We start from the raw sequence: 19490 nt of genomic DNA on the forward strand, positions 1-19490 counted from the left end.
TCTGATGGGCCTTCTTGCATCTCCTCTATGAGTTCACTAGGCCTCATCTTCAGCCATAGATGAGTAGTTAGCAAGGGCCCTCTGGTGCCTCCTGAGTATGCACACAGCCTTGCACATATGTGTAGCCTTCCAAACCAAAAGGAAATATGGCAGCTTATCAGAGTCCAGTATAGTTATCTCATTCTGTGAATCTCTTTGTTAAATTTCTGATATAATCTGTTGACATGTCTTGTCCCAATATTTGCAAGTATTTGCCAATTGGCTTTCCAAGTGTTTGCCACTGAGATTGCTATTGTTTTTTAACAATCCCACTGGGTATTCACACTGTTCCAAATCAATCCAGTCTCCTCTAGCGGCAAAGCTACTAGCTTTCAGTTTGCTCTACCATTATAAAACTACCCTACATGCTTTATAGGGCTCCTCTTTGCTCCTATGGGAGTAGGGGAGACCTGCCCTGGTCCATTATTGCCTGAGATTACAGAGAGAAAGTCTTTCTTGTTCTTTAATCTGGTATTAAGAAATCTACTTGGTTATAGATATAAACCACTGTTTATATCATTCACCAGTCATCAGTTTTATTAGAAATAAAGAATTTTTTAAAACATTAACATGTTCTTTTTCTGCTTAAACTAAACTGGAATTGATTAGATTAAATATTGTATGGAAAAACACTCCTAACAATTGGGATTAGAACCCTAGGCCCTTGAATTCTGGATCAACTACACACTCTACATCCTATTCACGTCTCTTATTTTGAATGATAATAACAACAAATAAAATGGGAAAATGAGGGTTTCCTAATCTCCAAGTCCACTATCCAAACACATGTAAAAGCTACTTGGTATAAACTGCTTGAAACACAGTAACATCAGCTTAAAACAATGCTCTATCTTTTAATTCAATTTCATGTTCATTCCAATTGGCTGGAGCATGAATTCAAAGAAATAAGTAGTTGTTTACAGCAGGCACTGAGGTGAGCTCATGTTCTGGGGAAGGCCATGTTTTCTCTGGTTAGCAGATGTTTTGCTGGCTGACATTTAGAAATAAGTCAAAGTTGTCTTTTGTTATTATGCATAATAGATCTCAAAGAATAAATGAAAAGCCTTTTACTCCAATTCAGAATGCATTTTGCCTCTCTGAAGGCTACACTGGTTGAGTTCTTAAAAGCTCAGGCATGGAGACACACAGAAGAGAATAATATGAGTGAGTCTATGTCTATGGGAACAGTCCAAGAGCCTGGTCATGTTTAACACCAAGAAGAGGAGATTGTACCCAAATCAGTAGTGTGTAACACTGAGGAATGGGAGAGGCTCCTTATTGCCTTCTCAGCTGGATGAATGCTCTTATTCCATACTCTGAGAAAAACTCAGTTATCTTTTCTATTCTCTAGATATAATGTAGGAGAACCACCACTGGTTTGATAAAGAGTTACTACTTAATCAGTATATTCCACTCCTGGTCCAACTCATCAATATCAAAGCTAACCCATCCCATGGGGGTGATAAATGAGAGACAACCATAAGAAGAGAAGGATGGATAAAGTGCCATGGATGTGGAGTCATTATCTGCAGGAATCTGTGGTTTTCAGTTATGTGCTGAGGAAATATACACATAAATGGGGCCCTGAATAGTATTTTCCTGACCTATCTCTAGGGCCTGCAGCAAATATTAATACATGCTGGGCAAGCGTCCTGCTGCCATATCATGTGGCAGTCACCCAGATTGAATCTTTCTAGCCTGAAGCCTTAGGGAGCCTGACAATTCAGAGCCTGGAATGCTTTTCTAATTGGACAACAGGCCTGGCTATAAGGTTTTATTTCATGCTGGTTCCTGAGGCCTACCACAGCCTTTTTTTAAAATTTTGAATCTCTGATGTATGATTTCATTCTACCAATACTTCTGGCAAAGTGGCTTCATGCTGGAACTTCAGCAACCTCCAAGAAGCCCAGACCAAGGCAGTTCACCCCTCCCTTTCCCAGTCAGCAGCACTATCTGCACCTACATTGGGCCACCATGCAATAGATGGGGAAGGCTGTTGTGTTACAGAACAAATAGGGTTCTCGATATGTGAATACTTGTGTTTGGATGCTGTTGCCCTTCAAAATTTATAAGACTTTGGGCAAGTCATTGAGTTTCTCTGAACCTCAGGTTGCTCATCTGTGAAGCATGAACAGAGTTGTTGATCCCAGAGTTTGTGTGGCTGAGATTGTGATGTATTTCACTCAGCACCCATTTAACCCCCTTCTAGCTTGTATTCTGTTCTACCAGCAAAACCACATTTCCTGGACTCTCTTCCAGCAAGGGTACAGCCATGTGACATAATTTCCTTCATTTATACACGGCCACCCAAGACGTTTATACAAAGGGCGACGTGAAGAAGCGGCCACACAAGGCGAGCAAATCTAGTGACAATCCAAGTGGCAGAGAGGTCTCGTTCTTCTGGAGCAGCCAGTTTCGAATTTGTGATTTCAGGACTGAGTGACAAAGATGTTAAAGGGCAGGCACCAAGGGCAACAGATTTTCTCTTGAGACAACAGAGTGACTTTTCCTGCCCATGGTGTTTTGCCAGTGTAACATCCAAGTCTTGTTATCTGCTTCTTTATGAGCTATTGTGAACTATATAATATTTTTAATAAATTCTTTCTGCTTAACTCAGTTGAAGTGGATTATGTTATGTGCAACCAAGAAGCCTGGAGATAACAATTGTGATAAGCATTATAGGAGTAAATAGAAATTAAAATATCTTGTAAACTCCAAGAGTGAGAAAAACGGTAAAAACTTAAAACTTTTCACTGTCTTTTAAAAGATGAACACATTTCATTAATCAAGGTGAAGGGAGTTGTGATTTAATTCCCAAATCTGTTCTATGAGTAAGCATTTGTATCAGTCCTCTATTTCTGCAAGAATGTTAAATAACAAACCACCTTAAAGCTCAGTAAATTATTTAGTTTGAGGGTCATGTAGGTGGTTCTGATTTAGCCTGGATGTCTTTATATGTTTGAGAATTAACTGGGTTTTTGATACTCTAGGCTGGCTCTGGCTGGGGCACTTTGGCAGTTTGTCTTCATGTCTCTCATCTTTAAACCGGCTAATTCAAGCATGTTTTCTTGACCATGGTAGATGAGCAAGGGGCTGAGTGGAAATACACTAGCATTACTGAAATCTCTGCTTGTATCACATTTGTTAACATCCCAGGTCAGAGTGAGAGATCACTACAGAGTTACACAGCAAAAGATGAGGATACAGACAGAAAGAGTGCATACCTGAATTCAATATTGCAATCTGCTGCAGCACACACATCTCAATTTTTTAGATTTTTAAAGATGTTCAAAGAGATTAGGTAAACTGTCTTGCCTCTGAAACGCAGTAAGTGGTGGTAATGTAAGAGTAACTGAACTGAACCCACTTTAATCTGACTCCCAAACACCCAGAAACATTCTGCTTCATATATACAACATATATGTGGGTTCAGTTTAGTTCAGTCGCTCAGTCGTGTCCGACTCTTTGCAACCCCATGAATCACAGCACACCAGGCCTCCCTGTCCATCACCAACTCCCGGATTTCACTCAAACTCATGTCCATCGAGTCGATGATGCCATCCAGCCATCTCATTTTCTGTCATCCCCTTCTCCCACCCCCAATCCCTCCCAGCATCAGAGTCTTTTCCAGTGAGTCAACTCGTCGCATGAGGTGGCCAAAGTATTGCAGTTTCAGCTTTAGCATCAGTCCTTCCAATGAACACCCAGGATTGATCTCCTTTAGAATGGACTGGTTGGATCTCCTTGCAGTCCAAGGGACTCTGTGTGTGTAGATAACTATATTTTATATTTTTATAAATTCATGAAATACATACCAGCATATATATGCATATATACACAGGGCTTCCCAGGTTGTGCTAGTGGTAAAGAACCTACCTGCCAATGTAGAAGATCTAAGAGAAGTAGGTTCGATCCATGGGTTGGGAAGATCCCCTAAGTAGGACATGACAACCACTTCAGTATTCTTGCCTGGAGAATCCCATGGACAGAGGAGCCTGGCGGGCTATGGTCCATAGTGTTGCACAGAGTCAAACACTACTGAAGCGACTTAGCACACACACACACACACATACACACATCTCTACATATGTAAATACACACACACACACACACACACTGTTACTGAAGCTAAAGCTCTAATACTTTGGCCACTGGATGCAAAGAGCTGGCTCATTGGAAAAGACCCTGATCCTGGAAAGACTGAAGGCAGAGAATGGGATGGTTAGATAGCATTACCGACTCAATGAATATGAATTTGAGCAAACTCTGGGAGATAGTGGAGGACAGAGGAGGCTGGCGTGCTGCAGTCCATGGGGTCTCAAAAAGTTGGACACATCTTAGCATCTGAACAACAACGACAATAATACAAACACATATATTATTGTGTGTGTATATATATGTACACATACATATGTTTATGTGTATTAAGCAAACAGATCACGGGCTCACAGGCCAAATCCAGCTGTTTTTAAATGACCTGTAATATAAGAATATTTTTTTATGCTTTTAAAGTTTGTAAAGTCAAACAAACAAATGCAAATCAAAACAACAATGAGGTATTGGGGTCAGAATGACCATCATCAAAAAATATACAATAAAATAAATGCTGAAGAAGGTGTGGAGAAAAGCGAAACTTCCTACACTGTTGGTGAGAATGTAAATTTGTAAAACCATTAGGTAGTACCATATGGAGGTTCCTTTAAAAACTAAACACAGAGTTTCTATATGATCCAACAGTCCCACTCCTGGGCATCCCAATGTTCCTTGCAGCCCTCTTTACAGTAGCCAAGACATGGAAACAACCTAGATGTCCATTGATAGAGAAGATGTGGTACATATATACAATAGAATATTACTCAGTCATAAAAAAGAATGAAATAATGCCATCTGCAGCAACATGGATGGACTTAGGGATTGTCAGGCTGAGTGAAATAAATAAGACAGAGGAAGACAAATATCATATGATATGACTTATATGTGGAATCTAAGAAATGGTACAAATGAACTTATTTACAAAACTGAAATAGAGTCTCAGGTATAGGAAACAAACTGTTATACCAGGGAGAATGTGGGGAGACACACTGGGAGTAATAAGGATTGATATATATACATTACTATACATAAAACAGATAACTAATAAGGACCTACTTTAAAGCACAGGGAACTCTACTCAATACTCTGTAATGACCTAAATAGGAAAAGAATCTAAAAGAGAATGTTATATATGTATATGTATATATATATATATATATAACTAATTAACTTTGCTGCATACCTGAAAATAATGCCACATTGTAAATCAACTATCAGTTCAATTCAGTCACTCAGTCGTGTACAAATCTTTCAGTTCAGTTCAGTCGCTCAGTCGTGTCCGACTCTCCACGACCCCATGAATCACAGCACACCAGGCCTCCCTGTCCATCACCAACTCCCAGAGTTCACTTAAACTCATGTCCACAGAGTCGGTGATGCCATCCAGCCATTTCATTCTCGGTCATTCCCTTCTCCTCCCACCCCCAACCTTTCCCAGCATCAGAGTCATTTCCAGTGAGTCAACTCGTCGCATTAGGTGGCCAAAGTATTGGAGTTTCAGCTTTAGCATCAGTCCTACCAATGAACACCCAGGATCGATCTCCCTTAGAATGGACTGGTTGGATCTTCTTGCGGTACAAGGGACTCTCAAGAGTCTTCTCCAACATCACAGTTCAAAAGCATCAATTCTTCCTTTGTGACCCCATAAATCACAGCACGCCAGGCCTCCCTGTCCATCACCAACTCCCGGAGTTCACTCAAACTCATGTCCATCGAGTCGGTGATGCCATCCAGCCATCTCATTCTCTGTCGTCCCCTTCTCCTCCCACTCCCAATCTTTCCCAGCATCAAGTCTTTTCCAGTGAGTCAACTCTTCGCATTAGGTAGCCAAAGTATTGGAGTTTCAGCTTTAGCATCAGTCCTTCCAGTGAACACCCAGGATTGATCTCCTTTAGAATGAACTGGTTGGATCTCCTTGCAGTCCAAGGGACTCTCAAGAATCTTCTCCAACACCACAGTTCAAAAGCATCAATTCTTCGGCAATCAGCTTTCTTCACGGCCCAACTCTCACATCCATACATGACCACGGGAAAAACCATAGCCTTGACTAGGTGGACCTGTGTTGGCAAAGTAATGTCTCTGCTTTTTAATATACTATCTAGGTTGGTCATAACTTTCCTTCCAAGGAGTAAATGTCTTTTAATTTCATGGCTGCAATCAGCATCCGCAGTGATTTTGGAGCCCCCCAAAAATAAAGTCTGACACTGTTTCCACTGTTTCCCCATCTATTTCCCATGAAGTGATGGGACAAAATCAACTATAGTCCAATACAATTCTTTAAAAAGAAAAAGAAAACAAAGAATATGTAACAAAGACCATATGTAGGTGGCCTTGAAACTCTAAAATACTTATTATATGGCTTCTTACAGAAAATAATTTGCTAAAGAATGGACTCAATGTGTGCCTTGTTGATCCAGAGGCTCCACTTTGGATCAATGTGTAGAACTTACAAGAAACTCTCCATTCATGACAATTCTCCCCAAATACATGGGACTGAGTCTCCATGTACTGAGTTTCTCAACACTTCAAACATTTACGAGGAAAGTGAACATTCATCAGAAATAGCACAAGTCTACTTTGAATAGGAGCAAAACCATATGACCCCAAAGGTTTGTCTAGTGCTAAGATCCCATGAGTCTACAACATGAAGCTAGGATCTGATGCATAAAAGGTGATTACTGAAGACTCAGTTACCCAAATACAGAACAGACTCTCTAGCGGAAATGTCAAAGTCCAAAAATAAACAATCAGCCATGGCATCTTAACAACCTGGAATTTATTCAGTTATGTCATCAACATGTTAACCATTGAAGGTGTTGGTCATGTATACCTGTCACCCTCAAAGACTAGGAAAGGTGTTAACTCACTTATTTTGTTTTTCCTATGCACATGTATATGACCACAGCTATAGGTAGCAAAGGCTTCAGTAAATGGAACTTTGCTTGTATACCTGAATTTCATGGGTCTTGAATGTTCCACAAGGGATCCAAGCACAGCAAAAGTATTTATATACTAGGACCACTAATCAGGGTTTAATTAGCCTTATAATTAGCAGGATAAACAGAAGCACAATTCCCAAATTGCTCATTGCTTTTTTTACATGTCTATGGAGCACTATTTTATTTGCCTTTGCATCTCCCAGCATTTTAGCACAAAATTAATCATTAAAGTTTGTTAAATATTGAATGAATTGCTCGCTTGCTTTCTACAAAATTCAGCTTTATCATATTTGCTTAATTACAATGTCCAAGTGTATCAACTATAAGCACATTCCACTCCATGGGTTACTGAAAGAGAGGAAAACGATATTTATATTCCCAAACTGAGGTTGCTCCAGAACAAAATAGTGGTGCAGATTCACACAGACTGTTGTCATTTCAATAGTTTTTCTTGAGTTTCCTTTAGTTTTATCTTCAGGAAAGTGGGTTGTCCTGCTCTTCTTTGTTTTAAGTGAAGAAATTAACATATAGAGGTGTTAAATGGTCACTTGGTCTAAGACAAGGTTTCTCAAAGTATGATCCCCAGACCGCCTGATAAATGTCATTTAGGGTGTGTATCAGACACCTTGTGTGCACTAGTAGAGATGCACTTGGCTTTGCCTCTCTCTGGGGCCTTCAACCACCTGCTTGACCCCAGCCATTCCTGTAACCACCTGATCTCCCAGGTCCCAACTGACTTCCCATGAGTGTGATCAACAACATCTGGGATACGCCGATGGCCTGGGCCTTCAGCTCTCATCTTCACTGCCATGTCTGAGGTATAGAAGGCCACAAGATCCACCTGGCACCCAGCATTTTCAACCCAGAAGAGCAGAGGAATTCATGCTCCATGGAGAGCCTCTGGCCATGGGAATGGCAGACAGTGGAGGAAGTGTCCTCATTCCTTCCCCTGCTCTGGCCATCCTGATACAGTGGTTCCATAGGCTCTTGGGAGACCAACTTGTGAGAACTTAGTTTCACCTGCCCTGCAGTGGCAGCCAGTGCACTGGTATTACTCCGTTTCCCCACTCCCTTTGCCCTCCGGGTACTTCTCTGGGCATCTAGTTCCCCGTAAAGTGGAAGGACATGAGCTTTTGATCGGCTTTGCCCTCTGGGACCCAGGCCAGCTATTATCGAGTTGGGGTACCTGGACTAGGGCACTTTTAAGCTCCCCACAAGATGTTCAGGCACCTACAGAGAACCACAGGATCTACAACGTGAACTGAGTGTGAAGGACTCTAACTTCAGTCATCTTTCCATCCTAACGTATGCTGGATAAAAGAAAGACAACCCCATCATTTTTCTGCGAGGCCAAGGAGAGAGAGAAACCCCTGACTGATCACACCACATCCACTCCACGCCTCAAGAGGCTGCTGAGCCGTTCCTGACACCTGACTATACCTGCGGCCAAGCAGTGCACCAACTCACCTGCCCATCTGGGCACTCTGTCCAGCTTATCACGCCTGCGCTGATCTGTGACGTCAGACAGGCACCATTCTGTCTCATTTCCTGGCTCACAGTCAGCCAGACACACTTCTGGGTGTTCTTCTACTGTCCTTTCTCTCTCTCTTACTCTCTCTTTCCCTTTTTTTTTTTTTCTCTTCTACTGTCCTTTCCCTTTCTCTCTTACTCTCTCTTTCTCTCTCTCTTACTCTCTCTTTCCCTTTTTCTTTTCTCTTCTACTGTCCTTTCCCTTTCTCTCTTACTCTTTCTCTCTCTCTTACTCTCTCTTTCTCCTTTTTTTCCCTCTTTCTTTCCTTCCTCCCTCCTTTCCTTCCTTGCTTCCCTTCCCTTCCTTCCCTCCCTCTTTCTTTTTTTCTCTCTTTCTCCTTCTTTCATAAGTCACTCCAACCCTAAAGACCCTGTTTACCATCTATTGCCTCTTTGTTGGGAAAATACCAAGCCAAATAAATAAATTAAGTATAGCGCTAACTGCCCCACAAGTGATGAGGGGACAGCAGTCCCTAGTGCTTTGTTATAGCTGTTTTCACCCTCAATGTCATATCTCTGAAGCTGGATTAGAAGGGACACTGCTGGCAAACATCTTTGGAAATGCTATAAATAGCAAATCAGCAAGATCGGAGAACAAAAGAGAAGCGCAGTGAGTGTAATTAGTTCACTTACTGAGCAAGTTGACTGTTCTGAGGCTGAGGACTGTGTTCCGGCAGATGAGATTGTGGAATGGGGAGGAAAGGAAAAAGGACTTCCTGCCCAGTGTGAGGGAAGGGCACATATGTGACATCCATGCACAGGCAGGCTCTCAGAGACCCCATCCCAGGGTATACACAAGAGGAGCACTGAGAGGCAGGAGTGTAAGAACTGAGAGCTGTGACCCATGAGAAGGAAATCAAGAATCCTGAGGCTGGAAATCAAACGAAAATATAGGACACAGGGAGGACACTGCAGGACCCAGGTCATCAGCGGAAGAAACTGAAAAATGTTCCAATAACAGTGATCATAACAACACTAGCTTCCCAGGTGGCACTAGTGGTAAAGAAGCCGCCTGCCAATGCAGGAGGCAAAAGAAATGCAGGTTTGATCCCTGGGTAGGGAAGATGCCCTGGAGGAGGAAATGGCAACCCACTCCAGTATTCTTGCCTCGAGAATCCCATGGACAGAGGAGACTGGTGGGCTACAGTCCATGGGCTGGAAAAGAGTCAGACATGACTGAAGAGACAGCACACACGCAGTGTTCACTGAGCACTTACTGTGATTGTAAACATGGTTAGTCCTTCCAAGAATGCCCTTAAGGTAAGTACTGCTCTCATCTCCGCTGTACAGAATAAGAAACTGAGATGCAAAAAGATGAGCAACTCTATACAAGATGACACTTCTAACAGCAGACTTTATGAAGCAATGGGATATTTTTTCCTTTTATTCCTTCTGAACCCCATTAATGGAAACAGATGAAAGCACTGACAGAAGAAAGAATCCTGTACCACGGACCCCAACATCTGGAATTCTAGAAAACCATTCCCTCAGCACATGCTAAGAAGTAGACAGGGGAACAGAGAGGGGCCAGATAACAGTGAAGCTGGGGACCACGGGTCTTTGCAGCCCACCACCCTACTCCTTCCAGCACTGTCTTTCACAGCTGAAGAGCCTCCTTGTGAAAAGCTTATCTCCTCTTTGAACTTTCACAGGACCAAGAACACGGTTTTCAGCATCCACCACAGCTTCTGCTTCCCAACATTTATGTGGCCTTTGAGAGCAAAGACTGTGCCTGTTTCATCTGTGCAGCTCCCCATGGACTGAGCACAGGGACTGGCACACAGCTGCAACTCAGTTAATGAATCAAAGAAATGGAAGTTTTGAAGGACAGAGAAATAAATGAATGAATATGTAAGCACATTTTAACCTGTTGTATATATTTTAAAAAACCTAACTCTGTGGAGAATACAAAATATTTCCAGGCTTCACATCATCTTCAGTTTTCAGTATCAACAGAGAAGGACTTGAGTACCTGAAGGAAAGTTTATTTTCCAAGAACACATAGCCAGGAAGTAGAGGAGCCAAGGTGGTGCTCAGGTCTTCCAAATCTTGAAAAATCAATAGTTAAGGGGACTTTCCTGTGGTCCAGTGGTTCAGATTCACCTTCCAGATTAGAGAGGTGCAGCTTCAAGCCGAGATCAGGGAGAGAAGATCCCATATGCCTCATGGCCAAAGAGTGAAAACCATAAAACAAAAGCAATATTGTAACAAATTCAACAAAGACTTTAAAAATGGTTCAGGTCACAAAATCTTAAAAAAAAATCAACAACTAAAGGCAAATGAGATACTTAGAAGAGTCAATCTCATGGAAACAGAAAGTAGAAGAGTGGTTGGTAGCGGCTGGGGTGGGGAAATGAGGAGCTGCTGTTTAATGGGTACAGAGTTTATTTTGCAAAATGAAAACAGCTCCATGGATGGATGGTGGTGACAGTAGCCTAATAATGTGAATGAACTTAATGTCACTGAACATTATACCTCAAAATGATTATAATGATAAATTTTATGTTATTTGTATTTTACTACGACTAATTTTTTAAGTCAGTAGCTAATGTTTATGATGCATTTGCTATGTGCCAGCACCATTTCAACATTTTAGGTTCTTTAATCCTCACAACAATCCTAGAGTATAAATACTCTATTTACAAATGAGAATCTGAGTTACAAAGAGGGGAAGTATTATGGCCAAAGTCACATTGATAGTAACCCAAGAGACAAACCCAAGGAGTCTACTTCTAGTCATGACGGGAAATAAACAAAGGGAAGATGGTTTGATGAGGTATCTGCTGAAGGAACAGAAGTTTTATATTAGGCAAATGTAGGTATTTCTGTCTAAATTCGTCTTGTTATCACATACCTGGCCATCTTTTTTAGGGCACCTGAAAAATCTTATTTTATTTCAACTCACTTCTCAGGCTGAAAGTGACCCCTCTAAGTGAATACAGATAGATACACTCAAAGATCAGCAACTCTGTATTCAGAGAGAACCCCCAGCACTCTTTGCCTAGGTGATATTTGACATTTCATGTGACCTCTTGGTATAGAGATTATAATATTTTCATGAACATAGATATTGTAAATACTAAATGAGACAATACATGTAAAAGCAATAGACCCCTGCCTGGCTCAACACAAATTAGTTATTCTTATTAAGTTATGACCAACCTAGATAGCATATTAAAAAGCAGAGACATTACTTTGCCAACAAAGGTCCGTCTAGTCAACGCAATGGTTTTTCCCGTGGTCATGTATGGATGTGAGAGTTGGACTGTGAAGAAAGCTGATCGCCGAAGAATTGATGCTTTTGAACTGTGGTGTTGGAGAAGACTCTTGAGAGTCCCTTGGACTGCAAGAAGATCCAACCAGTCCATTCTAAAGGAGATCAGTCCTGGGTGTTCATTGGAAGGACTGATGCTAAAGCTGAAACTCCAATACTTTGGCCACCTCATGCAACGAGTTGACTCACTGGAAAAGAGTCTGATGCTAGGAGGGATTGGGGGTGGGAGGAGACGGGGATGACAGAGAATGAGATGGCTGGATGGCATCACCAGCTCGATGGACATGAGTTTGAGTGAACTCCGGGAGTTGGTGATGGACAGGGAGGCCTGGTGTGCTGTGATTCATGGGGTCGCAAAGAGTCGGACACGACTAAGCAACTGAACTGAACTGAATAAAAATAACTTGTTCTCAATTCTTATCTAGTACACTCTTCAGCTTCTGGGTATGAAGATGCTCTATAGTTCCAGGAAGATTAATATTTGTACTGCTTCTTAAGATCTACATAGTAAGATTCCTCAATAAGTCAAAATATGGTCATCTGAAAGAAAACTACTTCTAGCCTAAATGGCTAACAGCTCCCTGTGCTGAAAGTCCATTTGTAGGCTCTAGGTGTCTTCTTCCTGCAGTCATTCATTCTTCTAGTTGAATAATTCCAACTCCATTCATCCATCTCTTCTTCCTACAGCATCACTTTAAGTCGTGGTGTTGGTATAAACAGAGTCCTAAGGGTCTGACTCGGAGAAGGCAAAGGCAAGCCACTCCAGTACTCTTGCCTAGAAAATCCCGTAGATAGAGGAGCCTAGTAGGCTGCAGTCCATGGGGTCGCTACAAGTCAGACATGACTGAGTGACTTCACTTTCACTTTCACACATTGGAGAAGGAAATGGCAACCCACTCCAGTGTTCTTGCCTGGAGAATCCCAGGGACAGCGGAGCCTGGTGGGCTGCCGTCTATGGGGTCGCACAGAGTCGGCCACGACTGAAGTAACTTAGCAGCAGCAGCAAGGGTCTGACTGGAGCTGAATGGAATCAGAAGATTATACTGAACCTGAATATTTGCTTGGTAATTATCCAAACACAGCCTTCAATGCTATTCAACCTGTGGCTAACACTACTTAAGATTCTTTTCTGCTTTGTTGTTCTCTTGATATAGGAATAAACTCCATTCTCAATAAATAAGAAGAAATGATTTTGTTGTTTCTGTAGCTTTGTCTCTCATTTAGCTATAAATGCACTAAATATAAATAAATACATATACACTTGAATCCTGTCCTCAAGGAGACTGCATTCTAGTAGGAGAAATAGACAAGAGCACAAATAGCTGTAGGAAGTTACAAGGGTCACAGGAGAGCGAGATCAAGAACTTCTTACCAAATTGCCTACCACATGGTAAGTGCTGAAAGCATGGTTGCTTTTGTATTTGTGAAACCTATAAAATTAAGGTGGCTTCTCTTGTGACTCAGATGGTAGAGAATCTGCCTGCAATGCGGGAGACCTGGGTTTGATCCCCGGGTCAGGAAGGTCCCCTGGAGAAGGAAATGGTAACCCACTCTAGTATTCTTGCTAGGAAATCCCATGGACAGAGAAGCCTGTTGGCTACTGTCCTTGGGGTCACAAAGAGTCAGACACGACTGAGCAACTGACACTTTCTCACTTTTCATAAAATTAAAGTAATAAAAGATACTTTTAGCTGGGGGAGGGGGGTAAATGGAAATCCAGAAAAGTCCCAGGAAAAAAGATAACTGGCTTGGGGATGAGCAGAATTTTCTATCAGAGACGGACAAATGCAATTCCAGGGACTGGCACAGTGAGTACAGAGACACAGAAGGACAAAGAGAAAAAGGTGTTTGAAAGGGATGAAGTCTGGAGAAAGTCACAGAAAGAACAAATAAAGGAAAAAAAGGAAGCTGGGACAAACACAGGATAAAGAGCAGACCTGCTATTTTACCAAGAGCTCTATAGAAAGACTTTTTTCCTCCCTAAAATATAAAGAGATACTTTTTGTGGAGCAACAGCATTCATTCATTCAACAATATTTTCCAACCATATGATTTGCTGCTTGAATATATAAAAGATAAATCAGAAGATACAGTGTCTGTCACTTAGAAGTCACGATAGAATCTATAACATGAGATAGACATGAAACAACAAAAATAATATAAGACCTAAATTTATTGAGAGTTTATTACGCTCCAAGTACAATGATCCTAACAGTAAGCATTACACTTAGTTCTATTCATGTCAGCAAAGAAAAACTTAGACATGTTCAGTAACTCATTTAAGCTCACAGAGCTAGCATGTAGTAGAGTTGAGATTCAAATTCAAATCCAAAAAACAACTCCTACACTCTTAAGATGACTCAGTCATGCTCCCAAGGAGTATTATGTTCTTTACAGACAAAGGGGAAGAACAAAGGTGTGCATGGTTACTTTAGGGAGCACTGGAAAATATGTCACAGAGGAACTTATTTGAATCTCAAAAGATATAGATGGCTATTCAACCAGCAGATGGGAAAGAGAGACTGCATTGTTTTCACATCTTCCTGCTTTAAGTGGTGGGTTCATCAGTGGTAATAAGTAAATGAACCTGTTTCCATTCAGCAACTCTAGCTCTTCATCCAATAAACCAAACCCCATTAATATATTCATCTGCTGACACATCCAACCAAAACATGAGGTTTTTCAACCAATGACTAGTCCAATTCAAAGAAAGGAAGCAGCCTGTACAAATGCCGGAAGTGCAAAAGCAGTCTTGTGTGTTCTGGAACACACAAGAGATTAGGAGGCGATGGAGCACCAGGTGAAGGGGAAGGTCCTGGAGAAGAAGGGCAAGAGCAGGAAGGTTTCCATATGCCATCCTAGGTAATTTGGGCTTTCTTTTATAAGCAGAGGGCAATTACTACAATCACTGGACAACAACAAGAAGACAAGGAATCTCCACACTGTTCTCCGTAGTGGCTGTACTAGTTTGCATTCCCACCAACAGCGTAAGAGGGTTCCCTTCTCTCCACACCCTCTCCAGCATTTATTGCATGTAGACTTTTGGATATTAGCCATTCTGACTGGTGTGAAATGGTATCTCACTGTGGTTTTGACTTGCATTTCTCTGATTATGAGGGATGTTGAGCATTTTTTCATGTGTTTGTTAGCCATCTGTATGTCTTCTTTGGAGAAATGTCCATTTAGTTCTTTGGCCCATTTTTTGATTGGGTCATTTATTTTTCTGGAGTTGAGCTGAAGGAACTGCTTGTATATTTTGGAGATTAATTCTTTGTCAGTTGTTTCATTTGCTATTATTTTCTCCCATTCTGAAAGCTGTCTTTTCACCTTGCTTATAGTTTCCTTTGCTGTGCATAAGCTTTTAATTTTAATTAGGTCCCATTTGTTTAGAACTGCCATATGATCCAGCAATCGCACTCCTGGGCATATACACTGAGGAAACCAGAATTGAAAGAGACACATGTACTCCAATGTTCAACGCAGCACTGTTTATAATAGTGAGGACATGGAAGCAACCTAGATGTCCATCTGCAGACGAATGGATAAGAAAGCTTTGGTACATGTACACAATGGAGTATTACTCAGCCATTAAAAAGAATGCATTTGAATCAGTTCTAATGAGGCAGATGAAACTGGAGCCTATTATACAGAGTGAAGTAAGCCAGAAAGAAAAACACCAATACAGTATACTAACGCATATATATGGGATTTAGAAAGATAGAAATGATAACCCTGTATACGAGACAGCAAAAGAGACACAGATGTATAGAACAGTCTTTGGGACTCTGTGGGAGAGGGTGAGGGTGGGATGCTTTGGGAGAATGGCATTGAAACATGTATATTATCATATGTGAAATGAATCACCAGTCCAGGTTTGACGCATGATTCAGGATGCTCGGGTCTGGTGCAGGGGGATGACCCAGCGGGAGGATAAGGGGAGGAGGGAGGTGGGAGGGGGATTCAGGAAGGGGAACTCATGTACACCTGGGGCGGATTCATGTCAATGTACGGCAAAACCAACCAATATAATATTGTAAAATAATTAGCCTCCAATTAAAAAACAAAACAAGAAGACAAATTTTACATACCTCTTGTGACAGTGTGACCAGACAGCAGATTAAGAGACCATTTAGTTTGGAAAACACTGCAATATTCCAAATGTGACAAGGAAGTTTCCTTTCCTCCTGGGCATGGCTAGACTCCACCTCTCAGCCTCCCTTTACATGAAGTCCATGTGACTGAGCTCCTCCTACTACAACGAGGATGGAAACGATACACATTACTTCTAGGTCTGGTTCCTAAAAATGTCCCATGAGACTTTCCTATTTTCTCTTCCCCATCTTCAAGCTCCGTACAGAGAACAAGACCCTAGATGATGATGGAGTCACACAATGGAAGGAGCTGGGGCCCCTGAGTGACTGTATGGAGCAGAGCCCCCTGGCAAACTATGCTGACTTATAACATGTATAGGAAGTAAGGTTTTATTGGATAAAGCTATAATAAACCATGACAACGTCTGCTGAAGACAGTGAGAATTGGAAAAGAACAGGGGATGGATAAAACAGATACACAGAAGTAAAATAGACATGACCTGGTCATAGACGGGATCTGAGCCATCTTTTTCACTTTATGGTCTTTAGAGGGAAAAAAAAACTCTGTAGAAGAATTACATTTTGAGGACAGATAGGGACTCTGGTGGCTCAGACGGTAAAGAACCTGCCTGCAATGCAGAAGACCTGGGTTCACTCCCTGGGTCAGGAAGATCCCCTGGAGAAGGGAATGGCTACCCACTCCAGTATTCTTGCCTGGAGAATCCCATGGGCAGAGGAGCCTGGTGGGCTATAGCCCATAGGGTTGCAAAGAGTCGGACACGATTAAGCAATTAACACTTTCAGGGACATATAAGATAGGAATGATCAAGGGCCTAGAAAAATTCAGAACTACATCTAAACTCTATATTTTCCTTAATTTCTACTTAACAGCTTCTGAGAAAATAATTGTGTGGCAAAATCTCACTTAGAAATTAAACCCCAGGCATAATGTTAGTTCAACATGAGTGCATTAATGCTGCTTTGTACTTGAAAGCTGTAAATGTAAATCTATTCCTGTCATCACAAGTTTGATTGAGATTCCCAAGTACAGTAGTTCACACTGCATCATATTTTCAGTTCCAATACTACCAGGCATGAAGCGACTCTTCAAAGAAGGATTTGTCAGCTTCATATCATGGAAGTCAAGACTAATCAGCAATGCCAACATTCTGCTGAATTCTCTATTCTTGCTGATAAGTTAATCAGGAAATGAAAACTGCTTCCAGGGGAGAGAAAGCCAAAGTAGAGATAGCTGTCCCAATGCTCAAAGCAGCACTTCCCTTGAGAAACTCAAAGCCACTTTCTACCGCAAACAATAATTGCTTATTCTTCTTCACAACCTTATGAGAAAGGGTGTGGTGCTATGTAGGTTCCAGTGGAAAGAGAATTAAGACTCAGAGCAGAAGACGTGGGTTCAGTTCTCAAGGGTACACTAGTCATTCCTTTCTTCATTCTTAAAGTGGCTCTGCCGTGTCACTCTACCAAGTAGTAGAGACGCAAAGGTGAATAACATAGCTTAATTACATACAGGTTATTTCATTGAGTTTATCTGGGTGACTTCAGGCAAGTCCCTGAACTTCTGTGAACCTCGGGTTCCCTATCACGGTCATTCATTGCACTCTGCCTGTCCAATGTCCATGGCTTCTTTTAGTAACAATAATTTCTTCTTAAAAAAACAACCTGTTCTACATTCTCAGTCATGTGTTTCTGATAGAATTGATCCAGTCCTCTGGCTCTGAGTTTGAACATGTGATTTAGCCTGGTCAATTGGTTATTAGAGTCCCTTGGCTACTGTGATTGGGGCTTCCCTGATGGCTCAGTGGGTAAAGAACCCACCTGCAATGCAGGAGACGCAGAAGACTCAGGTTAGATCCCTGGATGTGGAAGATCCCCTGGAGGAGGAAATGGCAGCCCACTCCAGTATTCTTGCCTAGAAAAATGGAAGGGGAGCCTGGTGGGCTACAGTCCAATGGATCACAAAGAGCTGGACACCACTGAAGACTAAGCATGCATGCATGCAAGTCCAACCAGCTCCTTAAATGGACTCGTCCAAGGTCACCCAAATAGATATTGGCAGAGTGTTAAGTAGAACCCACTTCTAATTCATATGTCCTTCCTCTGTCCATCCAATCACCTCTTCTCTAAGTTTCCCTTTCCAAATCTATAATACATCAGTGAGCCTTTTTGCACACTAGTTTTAAAGTCAGTCGTTTGTCTTTGGGAGATAATTTACTAATCTTTACACATAGATTTCTTACCCAAGGACTTTATTGCTTTATGCCATCTGTCTCCTTTCATAAAACATGGGTTTGAAATTAAGGAGACCAGAAGAGAAGTCACCATGTGTACATTTACCATCACAGTAACTACATAGATCACACAAGGAAAAATGTTATGTGTAGCCATGAAAACATTTGGCATATACCGAAGTTAGCTCTAATGACTGTTTTTTCACATGTTCTTGCCTTAAGTGGTTGGGTTCTTCCGTGGCAATGAATAAATGAACTGTTTCCATTCAGCAAATTTAGCCCTTCTCCAAGTAACCAAGTTCCACTGATAGATTCATCTGCTAACATAGGCAACCCAAACATGAGGTCTATTGAAACTAATAATTAGCACAACTCAGTTCAGTTCAGTTCAGTTCAGTCACTCAGTCATGTCCACTCCCCGTGACCCCATGAATCACAGCACACCAGGCCTCCCTGTCCATCAGCAACTCCCGGAGTTCACTCAAACTCATGTCCACAGAGTCGGTGATGCCATCCAGCCATCTCATTCTCGGTCGTCCCCTTCTCCTCCTGCCCCCAACCTTTCCCAGCATCAGAGTCTTTTCCAGTGAGTCAACTCGTCGCATGAGGTGGCCAAAGTATTGCAGTTTCAGCTTCAGCATCAGTCCCTCCAATGAACACCCAGGATCGATCTCCCTTAGAATGGACTGGTTGGATCTCCTTGCGGTACAAGGGACTTTCGAAGAACTATCAAAAGAACCATAATTTAGAACACTGTCAATTTCTTTTCCAATTAGCTTGGTTCAGTTTTTACTAGATGCATGGCCTTCATCAGTACCAATTAGTACCTATGAATGATGTATGCTTTTAATTAACACAGTTTCTCTTCTGACAATCCAGGCAGCAAACTATAAATGCCACTTGACAGGTAGCCTTTCAGAATACTGATCCACTGGATATGTTGATCTTTCCAAGATTTTGCCTGTGTTCACTGGACACCAAAGGTCCATAAACAGAGTTGATAAATAATTCAACCATCTCCCCATCTCAATACTCCTAAAACTATGAGAAGAAAATATTGCTAAACCCTTTCAAGGATGTCTACAATCCTGGAAACTGACAAATTTGCACTTAAAAGGAAATGAAGAAGAACCTCAACTCTCAGGGTTTCACAGAGAGAACTGTTGGATATTCCATGTTCACTGTCTGCTCTCATTCCAGGGGAGGTTTTCCAGAAAGAGACAATGATCTCAGGAAGCAGGGACGGACTCCTGGCAGAAGATGACAAGAGCCCTGA

This window comes from Moschus berezovskii, chromosome 4 (genome assembly GCF_049115385.1).
Source record: "Moschus berezovskii isolate FMDL1 chromosome 4, NW_MosBer_1.0, whole genome shotgun sequence".
NCBI classification, from domain to species: Eukaryota; Metazoa; Chordata; class Mammalia; order Artiodactyla; family Moschidae; genus Moschus; species Moschus berezovskii.